This window comes from Hylobates moloch, unplaced genomic scaffold (assembly GCF_009828535.3).
Source record: "Hylobates moloch isolate HMO894 unplaced genomic scaffold, HMol_V3 SCAFFOLD_11, whole genome shotgun sequence".
NCBI classification, from domain to species: Eukaryota; Metazoa; Chordata; class Mammalia; order Primates; family Hylobatidae; genus Hylobates; species Hylobates moloch.
In genome coordinates, this window is record NW_026652286.1 from 79,082,317 (window position 1) to 79,093,171 (window position 10,855).

Consider the following 10,855-nt stretch of genomic DNA (forward strand, 5'->3'; position numbering starts at 1 on the left):
AATAACCTTGTATGATACAGTTATTATCCACATTTTGCATTTGAGAAAACAGAAGCTTCAGTAAGTCAGTCAAGGTTACCGTGGAAAGAAGTGCTAGAACTGAGATCTGGGTCTACGTCTAACTCCCAATAGATATGTATGTTGTTTTCAATAAGCCAAAAGGAGGAGACAGGTTTAAATACTGAGGATGCAATTTACTCACATTTACCAAGTATACCAGAGTTTTATTTCTCATTTAACCCACCTCACCTAAAACTCCCAGAGCATCTGATTCCCTCCATGTTGCCATAGTTGCCCTGACCCACAATGAACCCATCAATAGGTAGGGCTGAGTCAGTGAGATCATTTTTCAAGAATATGAACAAAAATATTGTACTCAAAAAGATCTTATGCCTATGGTGATGGCTTGCTGCTCTGCTAAGTCACTTCATGCTGGGGCTGAAGTAGACTAGAAAGAAAAAAATTGAGTCAATGTTGTATAGCGGCAACATGCTGTAGGATCAGAAACCATAAGGAAGCAGAGAAAGCTGTCAGGGGAAGAAGAAAGAAATTTCTGGAAAATAAAAGACACCAAGGCAGCAGCAGATATAGCTCTTGAAGGAAGCTTTCTGTTTCCTGTTAGGCCTGGCATCTTACAATATTACCCCTCTCCTCACCACCACCATGCTTACAACCCTTTAACTGGAGCTCAAAGTTGGTTAGATCGCTTTTAATGAAAAGAAAAATTTAAACTGGAATAATACTAGTAAAAATACAGAGCTATGGGACAATAAGGAAGAAGTACTTTAGAATCATGGGAGCACAGTGGGCACCTAGTGTACACTAATGAACTGGAAGAGGAAGGAGGAAAGAGGGCAGACTGAGAATGTAAAGTGCCTTTTCTGTTGGGCCAAGGATTTGGATCTTGTTCTAAAAGCTTTGAGGAGCCTTTAAATGCTTTAAAGCAGCTCTTGAAACTAGACTGGTTTATTTATCTCTGTATCCACAGCACCTGGCTGAGAGAGTTATACAAAGTTTATGTTTGATAAATATGTATTATATCAATGAAAAAAATAAGTGAGGAAAATAAAAACCATGGAGTTCAGTTCTACATCACAATTATAGTAAGTAAAACCATAACTGATAAGAAAGCCGGTTATAAGGAGCTTCAAGGATCAGGTATTAGAGGACACCTGCTAGTAAGCCAACAACAGAATGTGGAACTCCAGCCACGACATGGAACCATCAAGTGGGGGTGAGTGATGAGTAGTGTGATACAACTTTAAAGAACAAGGAAGCGTTGACAAAGGGTGAGGTAGAAGAGATCAGCATGAATCTCTTTAAGAAAGACCTAGTATGATCTGGTAACAATCTTAACATTAATGTTCTATAGTTTATAAGCAACTACTAAGGATTTTCCATAGAGGAATTAATTTATTAACTCCCTACAACATATAGTTATTGAGAAACAATTACGTTCCAAATATTATTCTTCATGCAGTGAATACCTTGGTGAACAAGATGGTAAAAAAAGTTTATTGTAGAATTTACGTTATATTGGGAGAAGACTCATGAGAAAATACATTTTCTTGTTTATTATTTAAGCATAATAAACAAGAAAATGTATTCAACTTGTTAGAGGTAATGTGTGCTATGGAAAAGAAATTAAGCTTGATTGTGTGCTAAAATCTTAACAGAGTGGTTGGTCTAGACATCACTGAGAAGATGATGTTTGAGCAGAGATTTGAAGGAGATGAGGAAGTGAACCTGGCAAGTATCTAGTGGAAGAACAGTCCAGAAATGAATTTTCTCCAGTCACCACAAACGGCCTAAGACGAGAATGTCTAGCAAGCCAGGGAAATCCAGGGGAGCTGTAAGGACAGAGTAGAAGGGGCGAGATGAAGAGAAGGAGATAAGATCAGAGAAGGAATGCAAGGCAAGATCCTGTAAGACTTTATAGCCAGACATATATTTTAAGGTGACTATTCTGTCAGCTATGCAGAAGATATATTTTAGAGGAATAAATTACTTGGTATAATTTTGGTTCTAAGCAATAGAAATTGCAACAAAAAACATATTAGGTCATATTACAGGACATGAAAATTAAAAGCTTAGAACAGATTAGACACCAAAGAAGAAGTATAAAGGTGTACCAGTAGACTATCCAAAATAAAGCACAGAAAAGAAAATGAAAGTGTGAAAATGGTAGCAGAGCAGCACTGACGTATGCGATCTAACATATGTTTGAGTCCAGGAAAAATGGAAAAACAGAAAAAAAATGATAAAATAATGGACAAATTTCTTTCTAAATTCAATTAAAACGATAAATCCAAGACTCAATGATTTTAGCATACTCCTAGCGTCATAGAGAAAAACCACACCGCACTAGTTAACCATGTTGCAAAAAAATTGCTGAAAACCAGTGGTAAAGGGAAAATCATAAAAGAAGCAAAAGAAAAAAGACACATTGCATACAATGGAACAAAGTTAAGAATTACCGTAGACTTAAATTAAAAATACACCTCATTACAACTCCATGAACTAGATAATGTATGCATTTTACAAATAAGAAAAATGATGTTTGAGCTACATAGTAAAATCCTGTTGATCTGAACAGTATTATTCAGCAATTCTATGTAACATTAGAGATTGTAATTGGAAGCACTCTATCACCTTAACTCCAAAGTTCACAACTACCATAATTTGATGAAGGTAACAAAAAAATTACTACAGACTTTGTGTCAGAACCCTTGCATAGCTTGCTTGCCAGAAAATGATGGAGAGATATCTTTAAGCTATCAAAAGAGAAAAATAAAGTCAACTTAGAATTCTCTATTATGCAGAAGTACCTTTTACAGCTGACTATGAGATAAAGACTTTTTTTAAATAAACAAGAGCTGAGAGAATTTATCTCTCGTAGACTGGAACTACAAGGAACAATAAAAGTAGTTCCTTGGCATAAGGAGAATTATGCCAGATAGAAATTTGATCTTCACAAAGAAATAAAGATTGCCAGATGTGCTGCATATGTTGGTGTATTAGTCTCTTCTCATGCTGCTAATAAAGATATGCCTGAGACTGGGTAATTTATAAAGCAAAGGGGTTTAATGGAATCACAGCTTCACATGGCTTGGGAGGCCTCACAATCATGGCAGAAGTCAAAGGAGAAGCAAAGGCATGTCTTACATGGTGGCAGGCAAAAGGGCATGTGCAGGGGAACTCGTCTTTATAAAACCACCAGATCTCATGAGACTTTTTCACTAGCCACCCACCCCCCATGATTCAATTACATCCCACTGGTTCTGCCCACAACACTTGGGGATAATTACAATTCACAGTGAGATTTGGGTGGGGACACAGAGCCAAACCATATTGGTGGGTAAAGAGAAAACACGTTTTTCCCCCAAAATATCAATTATTTGTTTATCTAACATTACTGCCACATTTAACACTCTGCTAGCCCTCTGCACCAAACCACCATCATCTCTCAATTTATCTAGATTTCTGCATGAGCCTTCTAACTGTTCTCCCTGCCCTGAATCCAAGACAGTCTATTCTCAACACAGTAGCCAGGCTTTTAAAATATATCTTGCAGATTATCTCACCCCTTTGCTCAGATTCCTCCAATGGCTACTCAGCTTGTTTTTAGTAGAATATGAAGTCTTCACAATACCCATAAGGCCTTATAACATTGACTTTCCCATTATTCCCCTCATCTCTAAGATCTTGTGTTGGAGTACCAGCCCATTCATTGATTGTATCCAGCAACGCTGGTCTCCTTGCCTAGTCTTTGACCGCAGGCATTGTTCTACCTCAGGGTCTTTACCCTCATTCTTCTCTCTACCAAAACACTCTCCTCCAGGATATCCACATAGCCACTCCCTCATCTCCCTTGTTTTTTGTACAGTGGCACCTCAGGAAAGCCTTCCCTATCCATATTTTAAAATCACACATCCCCAACCCCAAGATTTCGTCTCCTCCTTCCATGTTACATTTTTTATATAGCATGTATTATCATCTGCCATACTCTACATTTTCTTATTCTGTGTACTGTCTGTGTCTTTTACTAAAATGGAAGCTGCATAATGATTCAGATGTATTCACTATGAAATTTTTTTTTTTTACTTCTCCCAGGACAGTTGATCCCCCCTTCAGCTTCCCATTCAGACCACAGTGCATGAGAATTCCAATTGATTACGTTCTTGCTAATACTTGGTATTGTCAGCCTTTTTCTCTAGGCCATTTTGGTGGTGGGGGAGGATTAACTCCCCAAAAGATGGAAAGTGTTGTTTCTGAGAAAAGGAATACATGCTATGGAACAAAAAGCACCAAATACTACACATGATTTCCGGGGAAATACCACTGTTCACAGAACTTACAAAAGTAAAACTATAAAATGAGCTCAATTCCATTCCAAACATCTCTAGGTTAAGCATTCAGCTGAAGGGCAAATAGATAAAAAGGTAGAATATTTCAGTGAATTTATGACATATGCTGAATTATTTCTCTTGTTCTTCAGTAAGCACTGACAGCAGATCCTTGTCAGGCAGATCGTTGTTGATTTCATGCTTTTGACAAGGCTGAGAGATTTTAGAGTCCAATTATTTAAATTGTTGTTGAATTCACCAGAGCAAATTTTAACTAGCAACTTGTGTGGAGAACTCTTTATGTATCTTTTTAATGTTATTGAAGTAAAATTTAAATACAGAAAGTGGCACATATCATAAAGCTCAATGAATATTCATAAATTGAATACACCAGTGTAAACCTTGCCCAGATCCAAAAGCGAAACGTTGCAAACATTTAAGTCTCGTTTATGTTCTCTTCTACTCACTATCCATCGTCACTGATAACCACTACTCAGACTTCCTGCTGATTAGTTTTGCCTATTTTTCCATTTTCTGTAAATTCGATCAAATTATGTTTTACTATTGGTGTCAGGTTTCTTTTGCTCAACCATCGTATTTGTGACACGCATTCGTGTTGTTGATTGTAGTTGTAGACTGCTTATTCTCATTGCTTTGTAGTATTCAACAGTTCCTTTCTGTATTCTACTATTAGAGGACATTTGAGTGTTTACAGTTTTGGGCAATTTTACTGCTACTAACATTCTAGTGCATCTTTTTTGGTGAACAAATACATACACAATTCTTTAAAATATATATCAAAGAATAGAATTACTAGCATATGGATCCACCTGTGCTTAACGTTGGATGATACTGTCAGTGTTCTAATTTTATTTCTCATTACAAATAGTGTATTTGATTGGACAAAGTGTTTTACTATATGGTTATTGCAAGGATGTAAGTAAGCTGCTAATATATGCAAAATATGCAAATTTATCTTTAAACTATATACCATAAGAAACTCTCTTATTAGTTTCTTTTCCCTCAGGGAATTCTGTACTGTCTATTGTCCAATATTTGTTTCATATATTATTTCCAGTTTTCTAGCTATTTATAGTAGGGGAGCAAAAACAGGCAATCTATTAAAGCTAGAAACAAGTCTCTTTCTTTATTTTGTCTTTATTTTCTCTCAACATGTTTTAAAGCTTTCTGTGTAGGGTTCTTGTATGGAATGTATTTATTCCTAGATATTTTATGGTTTTTAATGTTATTGTAAATTGTATCTTTTAAAATATTTTCTTTTATATTTTGCTGCTATATATAAATACGATTGATTTTAAAATATTAACCTGATCTCCAGCAACCTTGTTGAATTTGGTTATTAATTTTAATGATATATGTGAAGATTTTTTTATTGTCTCAGTATGCAGTCGTGTTCAAATAATGACATTTTAATTTCTTCATTTCCAATCCTTTGTTTCTTATTTCATTTCTTGCACTATTATGGTGACTGGAATATCCAGTATAATGTTACATAGAATTGGCATTGAATAGTGAGAATTCTTGTCTCATTCCTACTCTTAGGGGAAAGCATTGGATATTTCATTGTTAAAATGTTTTCACTAAGTTTTTAAATTTGTAGACATTATTTAGAAAATTAAGGAAGTTCCCTTGTATTCCTGGTTTGCTAGAAGTTTACCATAAAGAGGGCTGATTTTTTTCAATGCTTTTTCAGCATTAATTGATTTTTATTCTTTATTTCTCTTAATGTTTTCTATCAAATGATTTACTTTTAAATGCTAAAACACATTTGCAAACCTAAAATAAACCACCCTTGTAGTGTGATAGCATCCATTTTATACAATTAAAGTTGCTTATTTTGTCAGGAACTTTTTCGTGTATATTCTTGAGAAATATTAATCTGTAATATTTCTGCCTTGTAATGTCATTGAAGACTTTGGAATCAAGGTTGGCGGGTTTTGCTTTTAAAAAAGAATTAGAAATCACCCCTCTTCCGTCTACCCTTCGGAAAAACCTATACCTGACTGATGTGGTTTATAAGAATCTGATAGTAAAGCCGTATGGAACTGGCTTTTTACAGGCCCCCTGCCAGAGGGGTTTTAGTAAGAGATTTACCTTCTTTAATAAATGTGGAAGTACTTGGATTTTAAAAATTTTTTAGCTTTGCAAAATACAGTTTTTGAGAAATTTGTCTATTGAATTCAAATAGTCCAGTTATCTCTAATATTGCCTTATCTTTTTAAAATCTGTACAACAAATACTTCTGTTACTTTTGCAATATTAATATTGCTTATTTGCAATTTGGGGTGTTGTCAATATGAGATATATTTTCAAAGATCGAATTTTTGCTTGCTTGAATTTTCTATATTGTGTCTCGTATTTCATCAGTTTGGTTTTACTTTTATATCTTTTAGTCTAATTTCTTTGGGCTAAATTTGCTCTGTCCTATTTCTAGATTCTCAAGCTAGAAGTCTAAATTATTGATTTTCAGTCTTTCTTCTTTTCTAATATATGTATTGAGGCTACAAAGTTTCCACTATGTTATGATATGAAAATATTATATCTTCAATTCCTTTTACTTAAAAATATTTTTTAAATTTCTACTCTGAATTCTTTTTTTTAAACCAATGGGCCATTTAAAAGTCATGCTAATTTCCAGGCAGGTGGATTTTCCTAGTTATCTTTTTCTTATTGAATTTTAGCTTATCCCCCTGTGGTCACAGAATATACTCTGCGATCTTCTACATTTACTTAAGTTCTTTTGTTTGTATTTTTTTAATAGCACAGCCTATGGTATGTTCCATGTATAAATGAAAATAATGTAATTGTGGTTAATAGAAACAGTACTCTGTTGCCCTAAATATCAATTTGATTGAGTTTATAATTATTCTCTGCAGATCTTCTAAATCCTTATTGATTATCTGCTTGTTGTACCGGCAATAGAGAGAAGTAGGCTGAAGTCTTCACTAGGTTTTGGATTTATCTATTACTTGTTTTAGTTCTGTTAAACTTTATGTTTTATGTTGTGAAGCTATTAAGGACAAACAAATTCAGTGGTTATATATCCTATTACATTGGGCCTCTCGATATTATGAAATGACTTTATTCCTAGCAATGTTTAAAGTATACATTGTTGTTGCCATAGCTACCTCAGCCTTTTCATAATTAGTGTTTCCGTAACATATATTTTCTCCTCTTTTTGGTTTCAACTTTCTGTGTCTCTTGACAGATTCATAAAAGTGTTTTTGTTTTGTTTTTAATTCAATCTGGTTATCCTAGTCCTTTAATTGAAGTGTTTAGTTCATTTCTATTAAATATAATTACAGAAATAATTGGGTTCTATTTTTCTGTTTCTTTCATATATTTAACTACTAAAGTATGTGTTTTCTTATTACTTCATTTTTTCTTCTAAGAACATGCTGGTGATATTCTATTAGTAGTTATTTAGAGACTAAAATATGCATCCTTGATTCTAAAATTTTATACGAATTATAACATTTCAAACTTCCCCCAAACTTCTAGGACCTTAGAACCCTTTAAACCCATTTACTCCCTCTCACCTATTGTATCATCTTTCTTGCATTTCAGTTCTATATATATTTTAGACAACATAATGCATTGCAAATATCATTTTATTTAATCAGTATTCACTTTTTTACCTACTCATGTACTTTTCCTGAAGCATTTTATTCTTGTGGCAGTTTTCTACCACAGTTGAGATAATTTTCCTCACAAATCTAAGAACTTAAGCCTTAAAAGCTCTGTCTAGTATTTCTTGTAGTGCAGATTTTCTGTCAACCAATTATCTTAGCTTTTGCTTTGCTGAAAATGTCTTTACTCGACTTTATTTTTGGAAGATATTTTCATTTGATATAGAATTGTAGGTGACAATGTGGGATTTTTTTTTTTTCCCTGAAAGCATCATAAAATTGTCTTTCATTGTCTTTTGACTCCCATGGCTTTAGTTGACGACTCGGCTGTACATTCCACAAATGCCCCAATGAAGGCATTCTATCTAATTCCTTTGGCTGCTTTTAAAAATGTCTGTAGTTTCTAGCAGTTTTACCACGATATTCCTAGTGTGATTTTCTTTATATTAATTTTCTTCTTCAGTTTCATCAAACTTTTTGAATCTTTCGACTGATACTTTTCAACAACTTTGGAAAATTTTAGGCCATTCTCTCTTTATTTTACTATTATTTTATTCTTCTATGTCTCATCTTGCATTTAACCTATCCAGCAAGTTCTTAATTTCAGATATTGTACTTTTCAGTTCTAGAATATATATTTGATTTTTTCAAAAACAATTACAATTTTATTTTAATTATTTTTTCATATTTTCCTTAATACAGTAATCATAGTTGTTTCAAATTACCTTTCTGAGAACTTCAATATCTAGATCATCTGTGAGTCTGTTTCTATTGAATGTTTTTTCACATCTTCATTAGTCATATTTTTTACCTTTTTGTATATAGAGTAATTTTTGATTGTGTATAAAAGAACTAGGCACTGTGTATTAAAAAACTACAGAGGGTCCTCGTGGTGTTATATTTCAAAAAGAACATCCTATTTTCCCTGTTGGAGAGATAGGGTGAATGACTAATTTTAATACAGTTAGAGGTTCTGCTTGTCTAGGGCTGGGCTTCAGTTTTGTTTTGAGACTTTGCTTACCTCTCTTTGCCTCCATTTCTAAGGTGTGACACTGCTGAACTTTTGACTGAGGTCCTGGCAGATCTTCTCATTTCCCAAAGACCATAGGAGATTTAACTTTGTTCTTCAAAGACTCTCAGCCCAGCTCTCCAGCTTTACTCCTTCAAAATATGGTAAAATTCTTAATAAGGAGACAAGTTGTGTGCTTGAGACAGCCTACATAGTCTTGCAGGCTGGTCTTCTTTTTCTTTCTTTTCTTTTTTTTTTCCTGTAAGCATGGCAAGTCTGTAACTCTGCCTTTAGAAGCTTTCAGTATAGTTTTGCAGGCTCCTGTGCAAATTTCCAATAAGAAATTTAACGTTTTAAAAATTAGCTTCTCAAAATCGCTAGTTTTAAAATTATGTATCTTTCCGGGCCAACCTGGATCCTTAGCCAGTAACAGAATTTTCAAATTCTCAAAAAAAAAAAAAAAAGATAAAACAGGTAGCAATGTCAGTTTACCTCAAAGGATTATTTTCTTTCCTCATAAAAATTTAATTCATCTAGTTCTCATTTTCTCCACAGAAATCTGATATCTTTAAAATATACTTCTGAAACGAATTTCCCAGATTTTAAAATTTGTTACAGCAAGAACATTGGCTTGTTGTGCACAGCTATGTTATTTGGAAATGGATATCTCTTTGTAACTTCTACATGTTCAAATTTGATTTGCTAAAAAGAGGAACTTGGGACAATTTCTGCAGAAAACATGTTTTTTCTAGAAATACACAAGGCACAATCAGTCCTAGAACCCAGCAAAGTAATTTCTTAAACCCCAAAATGATCTCCTCTATTTACTTATTAGTACTCAAAGTGTCACCACTTGAGAATTTTTTTAATATGAATTGTTGTCTTTGTTAAACTGCAATGGGCAACGCTCACTTTATGCCCATATGCCATAGTATGAATTAACTTAATCAATTTTATTGAAAGCAAATATAGGAAAAAGGCAGATTAGAAATGATCTGAAGACACAAAGTACCTGGGCAAGAGAGTGAGAAGGGATATAAAGGAAGAAGAAAAAAATAAAAACAAGAAATTTGCTGCCAGTTACCAATTCAACCAAGTGTCATACAGATTTCCTGTCTTCATCATCAGTAGGCATTGGGTAAGCACTAGTGATTCAGATCTTGTAATAGTTGCATTTGGTGTTTATTAAGTACTGCTTGCTCTTGTAAGTGCTTCTATTATTGTATAATTTCTAACATTGGTTTATATTTTACTTGACAATAATTGTATATATTGATGGTGCACAATATGTTATTTTGAAATATATATACACTGTAGAATGGCTAATTGAACTAATTAACAGATGTATTCCCTCAAATACTTACTATTTTTGCCATTTTTAAAAAATTTTTATTTATTTATTTATTTTTCCATAAGTTATTGGGGTATAGTTGGTATTTGGTTACATGGGTAAGTTCTTTAGTGGTGATTTGTGAGATTTTGGTGCACCTATCACCCAAGCTGTATACACTGCACCATATTTCTAGTCTTTTATGCCTTGTCCCCATCCCACTCTTCCTCCCAAGTGCCCAAAGTCCATGTATCATTTTTATGCCTTTGCATCCTCACAGCTTAGCTCCCACATATCAGTGAGAACATACAGCATTTGGTTTTCCATTCCTGAGTTACTTCACTTAGAATAATAGTCTCCAGTTTCATCCAGGTCACTGCAAATGCTGTTAATTCATCCATCATATATATATATATATATATATGATGGAATATATATATATGATGGAATACTACACAGCCATAAAAGGAATAATATATATATTATGGAATACTATATAGCCATAAAAAGGAATGTGTGT

At 33.7% G+C, this 10,855-nt stretch overlaps 1 long non-coding RNA gene across 2 annotated transcripts in view; it reads left to right on the top strand.

Moving 5' to 3' along the window:
* LOC131384592 (uncharacterized) overlaps window positions 1–10,855 on the top strand; it is a 244,446-nt gene that overhangs the window by 217,913 nt on the left and 15,678 nt on the right. For both annotated transcript variants that reach the window (XR_009215597.1, XR_009215598.1), the window contains 2 exons: window positions 9,041–9,169; window positions 9,969–10,143. This is a non-coding gene — a long non-coding RNA (uncharacterized LOC131384592). The remainder of the gene's footprint in view (window positions 1–9,040; window positions 9,170–9,968; window positions 10,144–10,855) is intronic.